At 36.7% G+C, this 23411-nt stretch overlaps 1 pseudogene; it reads right to left on the reverse strand.

Annotated features, from left to right (window-relative positions):
* Positions 1–442: 442 nt before the first annotated feature.
* LOC133773583 (aldo-keto reductase family 1 member C3-like) lies at positions 443–22686 on the reverse strand (annotated as a pseudogene).
* Between the last annotated feature and the right edge of the window lie 725 nt (positions 22687–23411).

Raw genomic sequence — 23411 nt, forward strand, 5'->3', positions numbered from 1 at the left:
GTACCTTGGTCAAAGATAAGTTTTTTTTTTTTTTTTCTGTTCCCTTGATTTATTTGTTTTTATGCCAGTACCATGCTATTTGAGTTACAATAGCTCTACAGAATGTCTTAAAATCTGCCATTGTGATTCTCTGGCTTTGTTTCCTTAGCTTAAGATTGCTTTGGGCACTAGGGATCTTTTGTGTTTCCTTATGAATTTTAGATTTTCTCTTTCATATTAATAGGCTCAAACTTTTAGGACTATGTTGACTATGACTGCTGAAAGTAGACATCTTTCTTTGGTTTCAGATCTTATTGTTTTATAGTGCACATTTGTCATTGTGGAAAGTCCTGAATAGTTCCAATTATTTTGAGACATCAAATAAAATACTGAAATAATCAATAATAAATAATGAGTGAAAATAAACCGAAGTACATTACTAGTTATGATTTATTGAAACTAAACAACCCAACAGAAAAAAATATCTCAAAGTTAACTACAGAACAAAACTGACATTATTTAAAAACAATAGGGCCACATATGTACAAGATTCAGAAGACTTGAAAATCAAACTTTCAAATAGATAAGAAAATACACAGCTGTGTTAAGAGGGAAGTTTAATGTAATTGGTGCCTAAATAAAGAAATTGGAAAGGTACCAAATAAATGAGCTCTCAGTGCATCTCAAGTACCTAGAAAAAAAAAATCTAAATCCAAAATTAGTAGGAGAAAGAAATAATTACAATTCAAGAAAAAATAAACAAAAATGAAATAAACAAAATTTTAAAAATAAAAGATTAGTGAAATGAAGAGCAGGTTTTTTGAAAAAATAAGCAAAATTGAGACACCATTGGGCCAACAAATCAAAAAAAAGAAGAAGAAGACCTAAGTCAATATAAACAGAGAAGTAAAAGGAAATATAGCAGATACTACGAAATAAAAAGAGTCATCGGGGGCCGGTGCCGTGGCGCACTAGGTTAATCCTCCACCTGCAGTGCCGGCATCCCATATGGGCACCAGTTCTAGTCCCGGTTGCTCCTCTTTCAGTCCAGCTCTCTGCTGTGGCCCAGGAAGGCAGTGGAGGATGGCCCAAGTGCTTGGGCCCCTGCACCTGCATGGAAGACCAGGAAGAAGCACCTGGTTCCTGGCTTCGGATGGGCGTAGCTCCAGCCGTTGCTGCCATTTGGGGAGTGAGCCAATGGAAGAAAGACCTTTCTCTCTGTCTCTCTCTCACTGTCTGTAACTCTACCTATCAAATAAATAAATAAAATCTTTAAAAAATAAAAAAAAAGAATAATCAGGAATCATGCCAAAGAGCTGTATGCCATCAAATTGGGAAACCTAGAAGAAATGGATAATTCCTAGGCACATAGAATCTACAAAGATTGAGTCATGAGACATAGAAAATCTAAACAAAACAAAATACAAGACAGAAATTGTATCTGTAAGCACCCCTCCCCCGCAACAAAGAAGCCCAAGCTTGAATGACTTCATTGCTGAATTCTACCAGACATTAAAAGAAGAACCAATACCAATTCTTCTCAAGTTATTCAAAATAATTGAAAGGGAGAGAATCCTCCCAAACTCCATCTATTAAGTCTGCATCATCTTAACTCCTAAGCCAGAAAGAGATACAACAGAGAAAGAGAACTATAGATCCATATCCCTGATGAACACAGTTGCAAAAATCCTCAACAAAATATCAGCCATTCAAATCCAACAACACATTGGAAAGATCACTCATCCTGACCAAGTGGGATTTATCCCTGGTATTCAGGGTTGGTTCAACATTCACAAATCAATAAAGGTGATACATCACATTAACAAACTGAAGAACAAAAACTGTATGGTTATCTCAATAGATGTAGAGAAAACGTGGTACTGTGGCTCACTTGGCTAATCCTCCGCCTGTGGCACCAGCGCTCTGGGTTCTAGTCCCGGTTGGGGTGCTGGATTCTGTCCCTGTTGCTCCTCTTCCAATCCAGCTTTCTGCTATGGCCCGGGAAGGCAGTGGAGGATGGCCCAAGTGCTTGGGCCCTGCACCCGCATGGAAGACCAGGAGGAAGCACATGGCTCCTGACTTTAGATCGTTGCAGCGTGCCAACCGCAGCATGCTGGCCTTGGAGACCATTTGGGGGGGTGAACCAACGGAAAAAGGAAGACTTCCTCTCTGTCTCTCTCTCTCTCACTAACTCTGCCTGTCAAAAAAAAAAAAATAAATACAACATCCTTTTATGATGAAAACTCTAAGTAAATTGGGTATAGAAGGAACATTCCTCAACACAATCACAGCAATTTATGATAAATCCACAGCCAGCATCCTATTGAATGGGGAAAGCTGGAAGTATCCTCTCTAAGATCTGGAACTAGATAAGGATGCCTATTCTCACCATTGCTATTTAATATAGTCCTGGAAGTTTTAGCCAGGGCCATTAGGTTATAAAAAGAAATCAAAGGGAAAGAAGTGTTCCTCAAAGAAGGAGGTGCTTTTTTCACAAGGGAGAACTTCCACTTTGCTTATTCCATTATCTAAATCCTGATGGAGTTTGTGGATTCAAAAGGCCTAGGCAGTTCATGCCAAGAGCCTGGGGTGATCACTGACATCATACATAAGAGTGTTAATTATTAAATTAACAACAGGAGTCACTGTTCACTAACTTCTCAGGCAGGACCTCTGCCCTCAAAGAGTTGTATTATGAGAGTTAACAGTAAAAGTTATTCTCAAAGATTTATTTCATTTTAGTGTATTAAGTGGAAGATATTCTTTTGTCTAATAAGTTTTAGTTATGCCTAAATGTCCAACTCCATTGCTTGTTTTCTAAGATTTTTCCTTAATGATCAAACTCATTCTCAAGAACTTACTTTCTTTTAATATATTAAGTGGACAACATTCTTATGTCTCTTGAGTTATAATTGTCTAAATGCTTGTGAAAGATGTATCATTCTTGGATGCTTCTTTAAAGTTAAATAAGTTTCTAAAAAGGAAATGAAATTAATTTCAAAATGCAATGACTTTGTAAAACTTTGTTTTATACTTTTGTTAAATCACTGGTTAAGAATGTTATACAGGCCAGCACTGTGGCATAGTGGGTAAAGCCACAATGCTGGCACCACATATGGGCACCAGTTCCTGTCCCGGCTGCTCCACTTCTAAACAAGCAACCCCTACATTTGGCCTGGGAAAAGCAGCAGATGAAGGTCCAAGTGCCTGGGCCTGTGTTACCCATGTGTGAGAACCAGAAGAAGCTCCTGGCTCCTGGTTCCATCCTTGACCAAAGATGGCAACCATGTGGAGAGTGAACCACAAGATGGAATATTCTCATCTTTCCGGTCTCGATGCCCAGTTCTGATCTGGGAATGGCGTCATTTTACACCATGCTGTTAATGTTTCTTTTCAAATTTAAATGGATGAAAATTTTTAAAAAAAGAAGCAAGAAAGCAAGATGAAGGGAGGGTACACAGGGAGAGGGTGATGGAGAGAGGGAAAGATTATCACCATATTCTTAAAATTGTATGTACAAGCTATATTGAACCTATTAGAAACTCATTGAAATCCTAAAAGGACACAGTGAACACATTTTAAAACCTTTTGCTATGTCACATATACTCTTTTCAAAAGAATTTGTAAACCTAGTTGATTCTATGTATATTTTGGCATTTTAACATATATTTGATATGTTTAATAGTTTTGGAATGTTTTGTGTTTTATATTTTTTGTTTTGCTTAGTTTTATGTTCATGGCTTTTAAAGGGCTAAAATGGAAGAATTCAAATTTATTTTAAATCCTAAAAATTTTGAGAAATATGGAGTCAGTACCCTGGAGTATCTTATCATTTGATTATTTCTTTGTTGTTTTTTCTTTTTTATTTAAGGTAAAAAATCTTCAAGTGATTCATATATACAGATTTAGAATATAGTGATACTTCCCACCCTTCCCACCCTCCAGCCTATGCTCCAACTCTTCCCCCTCCTTCCTTTGTTATTCTCTCTCTGATATTCTTACACCAGTACATCACCAGAAATTTTAACATTTCTCTAGGGAAACCCATATAAGTCCACCCCTAAGCCTTAGCCTTGTCTCTGATCAATTATGTCAAAAGTTGCCTTCTAGCTGCAGATATTTTCATCAAAAGATTGTTGCCAATATTTCCAAACAGATATGTGCTCATCTTCCTCTTTCTCAATCTTCCTCATACCTGACTAATAATCACTTTTCCTCCCACCCCCCAACCCCTGTGCCTAACCCTACCCCAAGGATCCGAATACCCACATGTACCCTATAGCTCTGAACCACAAACTGCTGGAAGGGCAACCCTGGACCATCAGTCATCCTTGCAGTATTGACTCACCTCTGTGCTCTATGCAGTGAGTTTTCTCTTTCCTGGATGCACTAGAGAAACAACCACTGGAAACCTTTGCTAAACTGTCCTACAGCCTGACAATTCTTCACCTCTTTTCCAGTCACATCTATGGACTAGCTGCTATCATATCTCACCACAGGTGTCCAAATTTCTAAGAAAATCACTTTTAGGTATTAAGGAATCAGAATGAAACAAACCATGGAAATAATCAAGTCAGTGGTAAATAAGAATCTTTAATAAAACAACATCTAAAATTTTGTTTGAAAGTGATAAAAATTGACTGTCAATGCTTCATGCCCTAAGGAAGTAGTTATAACTGAGGATGTGCTGCTAAGCAGCATAGATTAAGCAGAAGAGACATGCCAATGACCAGTATCTGAGCCGTCTCCTGTGTCATGATCCATATGCAGTTGATTATGGCAGAAGTCGAAAAAAGCCTCCATGTTCATCAGAAAACGGATAATTTGGGTGTTCAGCCATTATAAAATGAGAAAAATGCACAATTTAAATTCAATAAACAAATTTTCAATATACTAAAGAAGTGATTTTTGTGAAACAACCATCTTAGAAAAAGATGATATTCTTTCTGGTTTTTAATGTGACATATACTTATGAGTAATACTTTATTGTAAATATAGTCATACCCAATGTTTTTTTCAAGTTATATACCTTTATGTGCAGCTTAACATACAGAACATGTAAAATAAGAAATTCAAACATATTCCTTTGACTTAACTGAGTCTTTCAGTAATGCAAGGTGAAACGCATGTTGTCATTTATAAGTTTCTCAAAGATAATAGAAACATATTTTCTCTGTTTTTGAATAAGGACACAGTCATACACCATTCAGTACTAACATATATTTCAGGTGACGTTCTCAAGTTGCTAGGAAGTAAGCTATGTTTTTTTTTATTAACTCTTTAATTATTTACTCATTGACTATCATGCATAGTAGAGTATATTCAATTATGAAATGAAAAGAATATCATTGATAAGACAGACTTAATGTCTAAAGGCTTTCTATGTAATCTGCATATTTGCATGTCTTCTGAACTACTGAAAATACAGAGAGAATAATCAATGTTTATTAAAATACTTAAATACAGTAAGACTTATAATTTGACACTCTGTATGCTTGCATTACTTCTCTGATGTATACTTCATTTTCTCTTTTGTTATCCTGATTTATAGTGTATTTTTGCTTAGATTCTATAACCTTAGAGCACAAAAGGAGAGTAAAGCAGTAAAGCTCTATTGTTTGCTGTAAATTCTTCCCCCTCATGTGCTTTGACTCAATTCTCATTCTTTGGCTTTCAATCTAGCTTTAAGACTTAATTCTCTGCATCAAGATCACCATACTTCAGAAAAATCATATCCAAGTGTTTTTAATGAACCTTTAAGGCCAAACTCCCTCAAGATAAATCTAATGTTTGCATCATTATCAAACACTATGAAAAGACAGAGAGAGATTTCAAACTACTAAAACATTAACTTGCAAGTATGTCAGAGACAACTCCATATGGAGGGATAACTATTTCTGCCTTTGGAAGTCTCAAGTTGACTTGTTTGTACTTTTTTAATAATATCACATATGTGGAAGACCTCTCTCTCTCTCTCTGCCTCTCCTTCTTTCTGTGCAACTCTGACTTTCAAATAAATAAATAAATCTTTAAAAATAATATCACATGTATTAAATATATATTACTGTCTATACTTATTATTAGGAAGATATCTAGGTTTTATAGACCAAAAGCTTTAATAAGAGTATTCTGAAAACCAAGTACTGTCTCAAATAAAGCTTGTTTTGATCCATTCCTGAAGTAATATTTGTAATGAATATCACGAATACTTATGGACCATTGGGTATTTGTCATGGCATTACCCAAAGACATTGGAGTGGCATTGGGTTACTTTTTCTTATGATTCCATTATCAATGGTGGTGTATTGAAATTCATCACCAAATAAATTTTACTTCATTATGGTAACACTCATTCATCTGTTTTCTCTCCCAAGAAAACATGTTTATAAATAAACTTTCAAGACCTCTGAAAATAGTACTTATTTCCTTTAAAAGTATAGATGAAACTACTTTCTGTAATTATAAGTAGCTAAATAATTTAAAGGAAGAGAGTGAGGTCACAGAGGCAACTACCACAAATAGGAGGCAATTCACATGATGAACATTGTAAGCTAAGATTTTCCAAATTCTCGAAGATCCAAGACAATTTTGAACTGAAAATATACCAAGCACATACCAATGATTTATAAAAATTAGGATGTGAATTGCATGTTGTGATTTATTCAAATATAAGTCTATAAATTCTTTGAAGACAAATATTCATGCCTAACGAAATAAACCAATATGCTAATTAAAAAAGATTTCTGCTTATGACCACAGATTTATTGGAAATACCTTCAATATGATATGAATTGAGAAAGATTGGGGGAAGAGGCAGTAGCCATCATTTTGCAGACATTTAATTAGGTTACACAAGGGAGCCCCACAGTGTAAGTTGGAGAATAGAAGCTAATACCTATCCTACATTCCACGTCAGGAAATAAATGAAGGCAATGCCTGTAGCAAAACCACTTACAATTCAGTATTAGCATAGCGAAGATTTCTATTCAGGCCATCTAGAGCTTTCATGTCCTCTGAAGACAACTGAAATTCGAAAACCTGTTAGAGTAGAAATTTGTATATTTTTATACTGTCAATCTGAAAACTCCTGAAATGTTTACCAAAATATCAAGATTTCAAACAAAACAGCAATCAATAAGCATTGACTTAGCATATTTTCTTTTTGTTAGTACTTCATTAAAATGAAAAATAAAATATCAAGAACAATAGAAATTAAAGAGGGAATAAGTAATAAATAGTGACAACAATATAAAAGCATTACTTGACATATTGAAACTTCACAACACTGCCTCTATGTAGCTCTGTCTTTCAAATAAATAAGAAATTTTGTTTTTTTGACAGGCAGAGTGGACAGTGAGAGAGACAGAGAGAAAGGTCTTCCTCTTCCTCTGGTTCACCCCCCAATGACCGCTGCGGCTGGCGCGCTGCGGCCGGCGCACCGTGTCGATCCGAAGGCAGGAGCCAGGTGCTTCTCCTGGTCTCCCATGCGGGTGCAGGACCCAAGCACTTGGGCCATCCTCCACTGCACTCCCTGGCCATAGCAGAGAGCTGGCCTGGAAGAGGGGCAACCGGTAAACATAGGAGTGGGAATAAGAGAGGGAGGAGATATATAGGTTGGCACATGCTCACTCGGACTTACTTCCAATGGTGGAACTAGAAATGTGCCAGGGGATTTCAACTCAATCTTACCAAGGAGGCAGGTACCATTGCCAGCACACTTGGTAAAGTGATAAGTATAAATAGACAACCAATCAAAAAGATAGGGTACGTGTTGAAGAGATTTCACAAATAAGACCAGTGTAAGCAAATAATGAAGGATAGAATTAAAAGGGAGAGAATGATCCTGCGGGGGAAGCAGGACACACAGCAGACTCATAGAACGGCAAACGCCCAAAACAGCACTCCTGCCTCAGAATCAACCCTTGGGACATTCGGATCTGGCTAAAAGGTCCATGAGAGTCTCACAGGCATGGAAAGCCATGACACGGTGGCAAAAAACAATCTAAATGAAAGACCCTGGTGAACAAGACCTCAGCAGAAGGAACAGGCCATCAAGGAGAGAGGCACCTTTCTCTGAAGGGAGGAAGGAACCTCCACTGTGATACGGCCTTGACTAAACAAGTTCAGAGTCGGTGAACTCAAGGGGCTTCCATAGCCTAGACAGCTCATAGCAAGAGCCTTGGATGATTGCTGACGTCATAAATAAGAGTGTCAATTGTTAAATCAACAACGGGAGTCACTGGGTACATGCTCCCCACGTAGGATCTCTGTCCTTAATGTGTTTTACTATGAAACTTAAAAACACTACTAGTCGGGCCGGCACCGCGGCTCACTAGGCTAATCCTCAGCCTTGCGGCGCCGGCACACCGGGTTCTAGTCCCGGTCGGGGCACCGGATTCTGTCCAGGTTGCCCCTCTTCCAGGCCAGCTCTCTGCTGTGGCCAGGGAGTGCAGTGGAGGATGGCCCAAGTGCTTGGGCCCTGCACCCCATGGAAGACCAGGAGAAGCACCTGGCTCCTGCCATCGGATCAGCGCAGTGCGCCGGTCGCAGCGCGCCAACCGCGGCGGCCATTGGAGGGTGAACCAACGGCAAAAAGGAAGACCTTTCTCTCTGTCTCTCTCTCTCACTGTCCACTCTGCCTGTCAAAAAAACTAAAAAAAAAAAAAAAAAAAAAAACAAAAACCACTACTAGTCGAACAATACCCTATACCTTGTGCAGTTGTGTGAGTGCAGCTTGTTGAAATCCTTGCTTAGTATATACTAAGTTGATCTTCAGTATATGAAGGTAATTGAAAATGAAACTCGATGAAGGGCGGGATAGGAGAGGGTGTGGGAGAGGGGAGGGCCACAGGAGGGAGGGAGTTGTGGGGGGGAGCCACAACAATACAAAAGTTGCACTTTGTAAATTCAAATTTATTAAATAAAAATAATAATAACTATATAACAAACAAAAAAAAAAGAAAAAAAGAACTTAATACTTTACCCTTTTAGTATTTTTTATGTTCTACTTAAAACTATTGGTTGAACTCTGTAATTAATACACAATTATTCTTAGGTGTTTAATTAATGCTATAACTAGTACTCAAATAGTATTTTACACTTTGTGTTTCTGTGTGGGTGCAAACTGTTGAAATCTTTCCTTAATATATGCTAAATTGATCTTCTGTATATAAAGATAACTGAAAATTAATCTTGATGTGAATGGAAGAGGAAAGGGGGTGGGAGATGGGAGGGTTGCGGGTGGGAGGGAAGTTATGGGAGGGGGAAGCTATTGTAATCCATAAGCTGTACTTTGGAAATTTATGTTCATTAAATTAAAAAAAAAAGAGGGGCAACCAGGACAGAATCTGGTGCCCTGACTGGGACTAGAACCTGGGGTGAAAATGCATGAGATTATTCTTTACAAGTACAGGAGAGAGCCCAACATATAACACAACTTGGATGTGTTCAGGGTGAGCCCATGCTAATTTACCAACCATAATATTTTAAGACAAAAAATAATTTTACATAATCTTTTATGTAATAGGTATTTGTTTTATAAATGCAGTAGCTATTGGTAAAATAAGGTCTCAGTTGAAAATAGATACATGATCTATTTAAACAAAGACTTGAATATCTGCTTCACAAGACAAATTAGGAGAATTGCAAAATAAAATGATGATAACTTATAAATCAAAAATCACCTAATCTGATGCCCTAATTTCAGCAAAGGAAGACAAGATGTCTCTTTGCAATAGACTGCAGAGTGTATTTCCAATGTAATGCTGAAACACTATTCTCTGTTTTCTGTTCAACTATTTTTTTTTTTTGACAGGCAGAGTGGACAGTGAGAGAGAGAGAGAGAGAAAGGTCTTCCTTTTCCGTTGGTTCACCCTCCAATGGCCGCTGCAGCCGGCGCTGAGGCCGGCGCACCAAGCTGATCCCAAGGCAGGAGCCAGGTGCTTCTCCTGGTCTCCCATGCGGGTGCAGGGCCCAAGCACTTGGGCCATCCTCCACTGCCCTCCCAGGCCACAACAGAGAGCTGGACTGGAAGAGGAGCAACCGGGACAGAATCCAGCGCCCCAACCGGGACTAGCAGCTGGTGTGCCAGTGCCACAGGCGGAGGATTAGCCTATTGAGCTACGGCGGCACCGGCTTCTGTTCAACTATTAATTCTACCTAGCCTTGATGTGTCAGAAATATATACAAATCTCAAATGCATCATCAAAACCAGGGAAATAGACTTGGCCTAAAGATGTCTTGACATCTTGCTAAGAAGCACACAGTGAAAGATACTGTGTAGGATCCATGGTGCCTACAGCCCCCCATGTTCATCACCTGCATGTTCTCTTTGATCCGCTTCTCAGTGTAACTTTGCCAGGACCACAACCCCACGCTGCAGCTGGTAGCGGAGGGCAATCTGGGCTGGAGTTCGCTTGTGCTTTTTTGCCAAGTCACAAACAACTGGATCTTCCAAGAGAACTGGAGTTCTGGTCCACCCTGGAAGGAAATTTAGAAAAGCTGAACTCCTGAGGCTAAGTTTTCAGATTGTCAGAGGCATCAAAAAACAGATCAGGGAACCCATTCCAAAGTGTTTTTCAAATGTGTCTTTGGGCCACCAAAACTATATCATCTGAGACCCTGCTTGAAATGCAAATTCCACCCTTTCCTTGAGCCAGTTGATAGTTAACTCTGCAAAACTAATAATATTTCATCAATAATGATAATTTAGATAAAATTGTCAGTTTTTCTCTTACCATTTAGGATCTCTTTGTGATCCCAGGGCACTGTAGGCAACCAGGACAATGTCTTTGGACTTGCAGAATTCCAGCAGTTTGCTCTGGTTGAGATAGGGATGGCATTCCACCTGTGAATGCACAGATTGACAAGTATGACTACATAAAAGGTCAATGTTAATTTTAAGGGAAATTGTAAAAGTAATGCAGCATGAAATTTAAATTGGAAATATCACTACATAAGGATTTTTTATTTCGTTTAAATGTTTATTTATTTTATTAGAAAGGTAGAGAGATAGAAAGATAGAGATAGATATAGATGGAGAGTGAGAAACAGAGAGAGAGAGAGAGAGAGAGAGAGAAACAGAGAGAGAGAGAGAGAGAGAGATCACCCAACTGCTGGTTCACTCCCTGAAATGACCATAACATTTAGGGTTGAGCCATGCTGAAGCCTGGAGCCAAAAACTCCATCTGGGTCTCCTAAATGGGGGAAAGGCCAAAGTTGGATTTAGTTCTAGGTATCTAGTACTTTTCCAGGCACATTAGCAGGGAGCTGGATTGGAAATGGTACTGCCGTAATTCCACCAGCACTCCAATATGGGATTCAGGTGTCACTAGCTTGGGCTTATCATGCTGCACCACAGAGCTGGCCCCCAGTTAAGAATTTTTAAATCAATAAATTTAATAATTTGTCTTGTGGAAATGTGAAAATATGGCATTGCTGAAAAGCAATTATGTGTCCAGATCTTGGGTAGCGAAAAAACTGTTTCTATGACAAGCAATCGTCTTTTCTGGGATAAGGATCATTCGTTGAGCCTTGGCATTGAATATGCCAAAAAGCAAACATTTGTCAAAGTCTCATTAGGGCATCTCCGAGGGACTAACAAATCAGTATAGTTGGAATGTCACTCATAACATTTGGGTAGATTTCAGTACCTAAAGAATAAAGAGTAAAAATAATTCTAACACAAATAGTAAGTAAAAATCCCTGAGTCCATAGTTATCAAAATACAAAAAGGGGAAGAGAGAGGGAGGGCATATAAAAATTTGCCCCCAATGACTGTGGTTATTACATTAACTTCTTTCTTATTAAAGGGAAGATGTTAAAGTTACCTCTGTCTTATAGGAAAAATTATAGTTTGAACAGACTTAAGATGCAAATGTCAAGTAAGAAAAGCAAAAAAAATGTAGGCTAAATGCAAATAATTATTTAAAAACAAGAGTTTAATCACCAGTTAAGACAAAAATTATCCATGACTACTCATCTACTACGTAAAAATTGGTTAAGGAATATCACATTCTCTGTTGATTATTATCACTTGATTATTGTTAATCACAATGAAATATTTTTTGAAAAATATGTAATCAATATAATAAAGCACTCAAACACATCGTATTTATAGAAAGTTAAGGAAACAGATGATCCATTATTATAAGACAACAATCTGAGAAAAACAGAACATCTGATAAAATCTGTTTAGATAACACAGGAAGAAAAGAGTGCCAATCATTCTAGGAAAAAAACCAGCATGTGAAACATGATGAATTTCTATTTATGAATTACAATTTTATTGCACTTTCAAAGATATTTGAAAAAAACAATGAAAAATTATAATATGGACCAAGGTTAAATGATGTAAAGGAAAAATTTTTACCTAATTTTTAATTCTATTGTGAAACTATAACTATATGGCATAGTATAGTCATCATAGAAATTATTTCTGAGGTCTGTGTAGATGAATAGTAATTATTACCCCATAGTATCAAGAGGATCAGCAAAATATTGCACATATGTATTATGACATATTGTTATATATCTATTAACATTAGACACATAAAAATGTCACCAATTTACATTTGGGTAGGAAAATATGGAATCTGCATTATCAAATATCTTGAATGTTTGAAACTTCAAATAAAAAATTTTAGAGTAAAAATAATATTGAAAGTCATATTAATTTTATAAGATTTTGACTTGAAAATCAGAGTGCTGCATCATTATCTGAATTATAAATCATATTTTCCAGTTAAAGGTCTTTACTCTGTGACTGTAGATTGTTAGATGCTAAATTAGAACATGGAATCAGGCATAGAGTAGATGTGGTTAAACAGCTGATTTGGTGGCAAAAAAAGAGAGGAGATGCAGACTAAAATGGACTCAGGGATAGATAAGCTTAAGTTCTATTAAAATTTACTGAACGTTGTTATGGGCCACAACACTATCAACATAAATGGCTAACTCCCTCCCTCTTCCCCAAATTATATTCATGGTTTTCAGTTATTTTTTTTCCTTTACTAGGTCTCTGTTCAAAACACCTGAAAGAAAAGATACCAAAAGAAGAATTCAGGTAGCTGAACACCAAACAAACCTTTACCACGTATTTTACATTCAACTTGTCTTTATCTACTACCAATTACAAGTCTTCATGGAGTTCATGGAGTTCTTTCCCATATAAAGTTCCTTCTATGATTGACTGCTGCCTTTCTTGATCCTTGTTGCCATTCACCCCACCACCTTATTCTTATACATATTGCTGCATAAATTCTCCTTGCATTTCTGCTAGGACAATGACAAACATAGAGGTAACTTAGGGCACTTCCTTCTTTGCTTACAGAGACTAAGCCTGCAGAATCTTCTATTTCACACAGTAAGCTGAAAAAAGTGGAAAACAGATGGACTATTGCCAGAAATACAGGAAGAAGGGAATGCAGACAGAAGGAGAGGAGGCTGATTCCTCACCTGGTTGCAGACAGGCTTGTACTTGAGCCCTGGCTTGTTCAGAATCATCTCCAACTGCCTGCGGTTGAAGTTGGACACCCCGATGGACTTGGCCAATCCTGCATCCTTGCACTTTTCCATGGCCTAGAGGGAAATACTGTGAATAAATATTTCTACAAATGGCTAGAATATTATAAAGGCATGTGACACAGTTAAAAGGAACATTGTGAAGAGTTTATAATGCAGCTAATGGACATAGATTGACACCAAAGAGAAAAACTGAAAAAGAGCATAAATGAACACACTGACAGCAAGACAATTAATTCTGCATCCTTCTTAGGAAACCAGAGGGGTTATTGTAATACACAGAAAAATAAGCCTGCCTTCACTACCACTAATTCTTCTTTTTTCTTTCTGTTCCTTCCCAGTATTATCTTCCTACCCTATACTTCAACACATCAACATTATATACATCCATGAATGAATATCTCATTCTCTTAAGATTAATTGTGACACAGTGTTCCCTTTTCCTATTTCCTCTCTACTCATTCCTCCAAGTACTCACCTCCCAAGTGGCACAAAGATCCACAATGTCAAATACTACTTTTCCATTTTCATCAGTTGGAGAAATCTCATACCCAGGCTAGAATAGAAGCAGTAATTTTAGTACATCACCATATTCAGTTCTTCACATGATAGCAGTATACCCATTGTATGCAATGTTGGAATACAAATTTCCAACAAATATGTGGAGCAACATTTGACGTAGTTATATTTGCAATGTGCACTGCATATGAAGTAGTGAATAATACATTACATTCTCCCTTGCTCCTCTATTATGTGTATTAATAATTACTATTTTTCCACATGCTATCTAATAGGGTCGCAAGATCTCTCTCTTTCATTGTGATGCTCAATTGTTACCTGACCTTGATCTCCACCAATAATGGAATCTGACCTTGATCCAGGCTTAATAATCAGTGTTCTTTATATTCCTGAATATGTGTTTACCCCGCACTAGGCACTTGTACCATAGAATGTGGATCAGGTTTCTGTTCAATAATAGTTTTAACACTAGAAGATGCAGTTAAGCTATCATACGTAAATGAGTATAAATTAAACTCTCCCAACAGCCATCCATGCCACCAATGATAATGCTCAAAAACAAACAAACAAAAAAACTGGTAATACAATGGAAAATTACTGAAGCAAGCAAAATTGTTTCTTATGCTTACTTCAGATCTGTACATCTATTTATGACTCAAGCTCACATTTATATAGCCCAATAAAGTATACACCTTAAACTAACTGAGCAGTGTCTACATAGATTATCCTTTATATTTATCAGCATAATTTACTCATCAATGATGATGACAGTCATTATGACAACTAAAATGAAACAAATTTGATGATATTAACTGCCTACCTTCAGAGATACTGGGAAATGAATAATATAGAGATCAACATAGTCCAGTTGAAGGTTTTTAAGTGAATGTTCCAAGCCTGATCGGACCATCTCCGGTCGATGAAAAGTTGACCAAAGCTGCAGGGATTAAACAGTGGAAGTTGTGCACAATGAATATCTGAGTTAAATTACTTGATTTATTTCATTTAGTATTAAGACTTTTTTTTACTAGTTCAAAAGTAATGAACACTGAAGTACAAAATCTCTTCTTTTTGGATTTTATTTGTCCTGACCTATCTGTAAAACCTCCATCACATTTTGGATATTACTCATAAATATAATAATCCAGAGTGATTATACCAGAGATATATACTATATCAAGTAATGATAATGACCACTGTATAGATCATATTGAACAGAATTTACAAAGCAAAGAGCTAGAGGTATTGGAAATGAATCAAAAGAAATATTAGAAATGAAGAACTCAATAAAATAAATTTTAAAATTAAATGGAGAAATCTTAACAACAGATAAGAGAGAGGAAAGAGCAAATGACCTAGAAGGCAAGTCTTTTCAAACAACACATACCAAGCCAGGTAAAGAAAATAATTAAAACAATGAAAATAATGTCTGAGACCTCTGGAATATCATTAATCTACTCAGAACATGAATTTTAGAAAAATATGGAGTAACACAAAAATGAATGGTCAAGAGCATCTAGCCAATGAAATAAAAGCAGAAACTACACCATTTATAGAAAGATACACACACCCAAATATAAGAAGTTCATAGAATCCCAAATAGGCATGACCAGAAAAGATTCTCACCATGGCACATTTTAGTCAAACTTTGAAAAAGAAGATCCTAAAATTTGGAAGAGAACAGCCTCTTTTTTAATAGCTTTTAACATAAATTCCATGAGATTGACAGATTTTTCAACATAAACTCCACAGGACAGCAGAGAATGGAGAGATACAGTCTAAGTTCTGAAAGAGAAAAATAGCCAATTCGCAAAACTTTACCATGAGAAGTTCATTCATAAATAAAGGTGAAATAATGACCTTCCAAGACAAGAAATGGTTAAAAAGATTTATAACTACTCACCCAGCATTATGATTGATAATGAAGAATGCACTACATATAAAGCAGAGAAAGACAATCAGCAATGTAACACAATGTGAGGTTTGAAAAACTACTAGTGAAAGTACAAAGGATATTCATAACAAATTGAATTTTTATGGAAAAAAAGGTAGGATCAAGTAATTACTTACCAATAATAATCTTGAAAGTAAATGGAGAACAAAATTCCCCATTAAAACATACAGCCTAACTGAATGAATAAGAAAACAATACTGAACTTTATGCCGCACGCAAGAAACACACTTCACCACTAACGACACCAAGACTGAAAGAAAGGATAGAAAAAAATCTAGTTGGAAAAATCAAATAGAGCAGGAGTATCTATACTTCTATCAGACAAAATAGACTGTAATAGAAAAACTGCTAAAAGAGACAAAGAAGGCCACTGTGGAATGATCAAGTGATCTATTCACCAAGAAGATATGAGTATTGCTGATGTATATGCACCTAAAGTTAGGACATCCAGTTTTATGCATCTAAAGAAATACAAAAGATCCAGAACAATAGTATTCGGGATCATTAACACACAATATGCATCACTGGACAGCTCAAATGGATCATCCATCAACAAAAAACAGAGCTATTCTGCTCTGTATACCAGATGAACCTATTAGAAATCTACAGAACATTCCATCCCACAGCTGCAGAAAGATATTATTTTCCACAATGCATGGAACATTCTCTATGATAGATGATAATATTGTAGGGTATAAAAAAGGTCTTACATTTTTTAAAAAAATTGCAATCATATCTTGTATATTTTATTTTAAATTTTCATATTTAACTCTAATTTTCTTGAAAACAAAGATATCAGTACCACAACATGAGAGATTTGTGATTATAACAATAACATCATGAAAGTTGCATTGTCTTGTATATGTTATGATTCAATGAAGCACTATTTATAATTAGCAAATGATGACAGCCATATAATTTTTATATTCCATACTAACTTCCAAAATAAGTGAAAGTCTGTGATATTTGCCTTTCTGAGACTTGGCTAATTCACTTATCATAATAATTTCCACTTCCATTCATTTTATTGCAAATGTCAGGATTTCATTCTTTTTTATGGTTAAGTAATATCCCATAATATTACATATGCCACATTCCCTTTATCAAATCATCAGTTGATGTATAACTAGTTTGAGTGTCAGCTTAGATGTGCATCGTGTATCTTTGTTTTTAAGATATATTTTATATTTGTAGGTCAGACTTAAATACAAAGATCAATCTTCCATCCTCTTGTTCACACCCAAATGGTCACAATAGTTAGGACGGGGCCAGGTTAAAGCAGGAGCTTTATCTTTGTCTCCCATATATGTGGCAGGGGCCCAAGTACATGGGCCATCATCTAGTGCTTTTCTCAGGCCAATAACAAGGAGCTGGATCAGAACTGAAGCAAGCTGGACATGAACTGGCACCCACACCAGCTTCACCACAACCTGGACCCTCCATCATGGATCTTTAATGACGCAAGAAATAAAGTTGGAAATTAACAAAGAAAGACACTTTGGAAATTATGCAAACAGATAGAGATTGAACAACAAGCTCCTAAGGAACACTGGGTTATAGCAGTCAAAAAGGACATTAAAATCTTCCTTGATACTATTGAAAATGAAAAATAAAAGCACAACATATCAAAATCTATGGCATACAGCTAAAGCAATATTAAGAAGAATGTTTACAAAAATAAGTGCCTACCTTAAAAAAATGGAAATGTCTCCAACAAATAATCTAATAATGTACCTAATGGATCTGGAAAAACAAAACCAAAATTAGTAGAAAAAAGAAATAACAAAAATTAGAGAAGAGATAATATAGAAGTTAAAAACACTAAAGATGATCAATGAAAGGAAGAACAGTTTTTCTGGAAAAAAACTAAAAATTGATATACCATTATTGATTCTAACCAAAAAAGGAAGAAACACAAATCAATAAAATTAGAGAAGAAAAAGAAGATATTACATGTGATACCTCAGAAACACAAAGAATCATTAAGAATAATTCTGAGCAACTATATGCAAGAAATTGGAAAATCTAGAAGAAATGGAGATATTTCTGGACACAAAACTGACCAAAATTGATGCCCAAATACAGAAATTGAGTGCATCGATAATCAAGATTGAGATTGAACCAGTATTAACAAGTTTCCTAAGAAAACTCCAGAACCCAACGACTTCACTCCTGAATTCTACGAAACTTTTAACAAGAACTACTATCAATTGTTCTCAAACTATTCAGAATAATGAAGGTAAGGTAACCCTCTAAATTCATTGGATAAAGCCAACATTACCTTAATTCCAAAACCAGAGAAAAACAATGAAGACAAGAACTATTCGTCTATATTCCTCATGAGCTGAGATGTAGAAATATTCTAAAAAACAGCAGCAAATTGAATCCAACAATACATAAAAAAGATGAGCTACTCTGACCAATTGGAGTATATCCCATGTATGTGGGGATGGATCAATATACACAAATCAATAAACAGAACACAGTATGTCAACAAAATGAAGGAAATAAACCATATGACTATCTCAAAAGGTGCAGAGAAAGCATTTGATAAAATGTGACATCAGTTCATGAGAAAAATCCTTTAAACATGGTGATATAGAAGGAGCATCTCTCAAAAAAAATAATAATAAAGGCAATGTATGGCAATCCCAAAGTCAAGATCATACTGAATGGGGAAAACCTGAAGGCATTTACTAAGATTGGGAACCAAACAAGAATGTCCACTCTCACCACTTATATTCTCTAAAGTTCTAAAAGATTTAGCCAAAGCCATTATGCACAAAAAAGAAACACAAGGGATGTAAGTTGGAATAGAAAAAGGCAAATTTTTCCTTTTTGCAGGTCATATGAGTTTATACACAGGAGAACCAAAAGACTGCACTAAGAATCTATTAAGAGTTACACTGGCTATTTTCAAAATAATAATAATAATAATAACAAATGATGGCGAGGTTGTACTAAAATGGTACTCTACTACACTGTTTGTGACAATGAAATTGATACAATAATAATGGAAATGAGTGTGGAAATTACTCAAAAAAATAAAAATGGATCCACCATATGACCCAGTTATCTCACTTCTGGGTATATATTAAAATAAAGGTAATCAGCATATGAAAGAGATATGCACACTCCCATGTTTATAGCATCCAATTCACAACAGCAAAGATATCTATAAATTTATGACTGAAGGAATTAAATGGGTGTATATAAATGATGAAATATAACTTGACCATAAAAAAAGAATGAAATCCTGACATGAGCAATAAGACTGATGAAACAGAAGATCATTTTGTTAAGTGCAATTAACCAGGCACAAAAAGAAAAATATCACATTTTCTCTTATTTGTGGAAGTTAATATATATGGAGCAATTATAAAAATTGTGTGAATGCCCTAAAATTCTTTGAAAAGCATTGTCTTCCCTCCCATCCATAGGACAGTACATCCTTACTTCATTACTCTATGATCACTGTCATGAATTTTACAATTTGTGATAATTTTCCCCCAATTTCAAGAAAAAATAGTATATGTGTGTATTCATCTATCTACATATGAAGGTGACTAAGACTAAATATCAAAGTTTTTAAGTAGGCAGGCGCCGCAGCTCACTAGGCTAATCCTACGCCGGCACCCCGGGTTTTAGTCGGCATGCTGGATTCTGTCCCTGTTGCTCCTCTTCTAGTCCAGCTCTCTGCTGTGGTCCGGGATGGAAGTGGAGGATGGCCCAGGTGCTTGGGCCCCTGCACCCGCATGGGAGACCGGGAGGAGGCACCTGGCTCCTGGCTTCGGATCAGTGCAGCACTGGCCATGGCGGCCATTTTGGGAATGAACCAACAGAAGGAAGACCTTTCTCTCTGTCTCTCACTGTAACTCTACCTGTCTAATAAATTTTAAAAAATGCATAAAGGACGGATTCATTTAAAAAGAAAGAAAGAAAATAAAGTGAAAACTAATAAAAATAAAATGCATGGTTAAAGTATGCCAATAAGAACAGATCGTCAACAATCACTGACAAAATCATGTAATTATCATTCGTACACATCACTTTTCATTAATTAGCTCCCCTTTGCATCAAGCACACTTTACCTTTGAAGTGTAGAATATGTCTTCTCTCTTCACAGTGCCATCTGCAATCTTGCTTTTGATGGCCAAACCTACTTCCACCTCATTTTGGTACAGGTAAGCTGCGTCAATATGGCGATATCCAGCATCTATTGCTATTTTGGTGGCCTCTACAGTCTTGCTCTTAACATCCTAAAGAAAGAGTGCCAAAAGTATTATCTGGACCCAAGTGATTAGAATTAGTTCAGGTATCATCAGTGATCTTCATAATAATCAACTCTTTCTCATGTCTTAGAGTAAATCTGCGTTTTTAGTGGACCAATCTATTCCAATATGCCTGGATCTTCCCTAATTTTTAGCAAAAAATACACAACTGAGGATTCTCCCCACACCAGGCAACTATGTTAATCACTGCTGCAAAATTCCTCAGGAACTATGCCAGTTTTATTATTTTAATGGAAGGATTCAAACGACACAGCAAAAAGTTACTATCATGGCTGTTATTTATATCATGAGTTCATAAAGGAAAGTTAACACAGGTGAAAACCGAATGAAATAAAACATGGAAGAAATGTAGTGCCAGCTTTATTGAGTCCTCTCCCAATGAAATAAACAGAACACATTCAATTCTGTCAGAGCTGAATTGCAAAACATTTGAAAGCATATCTGTAATGAAAGGTGTTTATTTAGAGTCTCCATTCCTAAGGTTTTCATTTGAATTTGGTTACATACATACCTTCTACTAGGCCTCACGTATGTTCCAGTCCCTTAATGAAAAACACTGACTCATACCCTCAGTTGTCTGAACATGCAGTTTAGCTATTGCCAACATCCTAAAAGTTAAGAATGCAGAAATATGTCGGTTCCCTCATGGCTAAGATTGTAGATACAAAGTTCAATGGACAGCAGGATAGCATGTTAATCTTTTTTTACAGAGCCAGTTTTTCTGCCCACTGCCACTCCAACTAAAGTTTATACTTAGGGGATATGTATTTTCACATAAGAAATTAACTGTTTTATGTAAGGGATTATTAGCATTACAGTCACCCATTAAAAACAGACAAATTCTTTTTGACAAACTATACATAAATCAAAATTTTAAATTATTGGCTTTTCAAAATTGGATAAGAAATTGGAAGTATTTGTTAAAAGATAAACACATTGGCCAGTGCCGCGGCTCAATAGGCTAATCCACCGCCTGCGGCGCTGGCACACTGGGTTCTAGTCCTGGTCGGGGTGCTGGATTCTGTCCCAGTTGCCCCTCTTCCAGGCCAGCTCTCTGCTGTGGCCCGGGAGTGCAATGGAGGATGGCCCAAGTCCTTGGGCCCTGCACCCCATGGGAGACCAGGAGAAGCAGCTGGCTCCTGCCTTGGGATCAACGTGATGCGCCGGCCTCAGCGGCCATTGGAGGGTGAACCAATGGCAAAAAGGAAGACCTTTCTCTCTGTCTCTCTCTCTCTCTCACTATCCACTCTGTCTGTCAAAAATTAAAAAAAAAAAAAAAAGATAAACACATCAATGGAACACTTTACATTTATTTTAGAATTTCAAAGGCTGGCTTCCATCCATGAACTAAGGAACGAAATCCTAGATCCTACTGCCCTCGTCTGGTAGCATGCCTCTACTGCACCCTGGCGTGAGTGAACGCAGGGCTGAACCTTTATCTGGTATACTTTTCCTTCATGCCTCATCAATCTGAAAAGTAACAAAGTCCTGGCACGTCTTCAGAATACTCTTCTGTAATTTCCTTAAGTCATACAAGAGAAAAAAATTCAAATTTGAGGTAAACAGTTCCATGTCATACAATTATGTAATGAGGACAATATCATTATGCAAAGCTCCCTCCATAGTGTACACTTTTATTTGATAGGATCATACACTATTTTCCTTTAACTTCAACTTTTGTCAACAAGAATCAAAAACTCAGCGTTGCTCTTGTTAGGTTTCCATTTTCTCTTAACAGGCTATTCTATTTTCCATCAGCTAAGTTTCTCAGAAGTGAGAGTAATATATGAGAAAATCTACTTTGGCCATGTCCAGTAAATATTGCTTGGTACGGAAAGTCAACCAACGATAGAACAGCACTATACTCTCTTTGTGTTCTATGCATTTCTTTCCTAGTCACAACAAAAGAAATCTCTGAATCATTGCATATTGGAAGGAGGAAATATTTCTTGCATTATAGAGAAAAGTGGAGAAACTTCCAGCTGCAAACAAATACCCAGCAGACGCCCTAACAAGCAACCTCATTGAGCACTGATTTTTTTCTCTTTACTATTTTATTTCTCAGTGAAAAATAGACTGAAACAGGAATCAAAATCAGTTTCCAGGATTATGAACAAGGCTCCACAGGAACCGTCAGGCAGAACAAATTGTGCACAAGTTCAGTTTTCTGTATACACTAGTTCCAGCCTCGTGAAACGAAAAACAAAGTGAAATCTGCTGAGTCACACAGCCTGGGTAACTTCACAGCACAGGTCTGCTTCTGTTGTCCGTCAAGCACACAGCAACTCCGCTTACCTCTGCAGGTGCGTAGGTGCCAAATCCCAGTACAGGAAGGAAGTGACCATCATTTAGTGCCACACGCTGATGTTTGAGATCCATCGCCTTTGGCGCTTCTGGCCAAGCACACTCTGCTTGTTTATTCTGCCGTCACAGGATTAACAGGAAGTCACTGTTCAAACTGCCTAAAGGTCTACGATAGTGGGAGGAGTCAACTTAAAGAAATATTGCATATATTCCACATTTAAAAAGACTCTGACTACTAATCCACCATTTTACAAGAATGACAATTTTGTCAATGATAAAAATAAACGACTAAATTCATAAAAATGTTCTCTTTAGGAATTCCCATTATTGTAATGTATTATAAAATGTCATTCAAATGTTTTGAATTTATTAGCCTTCAAACATTCAAAATCTATTTACTTACTATATTTTATTTTTGTCATGATTACATCCTTTCGAAAATGACCGTTTTTGTAGCAATTAGCTCTCTTATACTCCACACATAAACGCACACAGACTAAACTTTAAAAAATGATTATTGAGCAATTTTTCAAACATTGACTTTCAATGAAAGATCAGATGTTAAAACTGAGGAAGTTGTTGAAAGATCATGGCTCCAGTGACTGTATCCCAGAGACAACAATTTGTAGAGCTATTCACACATCAACCCACTTTTATAAGAGGAAAGTTACGGAGCCAGTATTGTAGTCATGGAACAATGTGGGAACTCACTAAACCAAAGGAGAGAGAAGGCAGATGTGCCACTGAGCCTCAAAGGCTGGCAGTCTAGAGCCTAATTCACCATTTTCCCAGCCAGAAATGCCATCTTGAGGTGGAGGGGAAAAAAAAGAAGTAAGGAGGTA

The sequence above is a fragment of the Lepus europaeus genome, chromosome 14 (genome assembly GCF_033115175.1).
Source record: "Lepus europaeus isolate LE1 chromosome 14, mLepTim1.pri, whole genome shotgun sequence".
Classification (NCBI taxonomy): domain Eukaryota; kingdom Metazoa; phylum Chordata; class Mammalia; order Lagomorpha; family Leporidae; genus Lepus; species Lepus europaeus.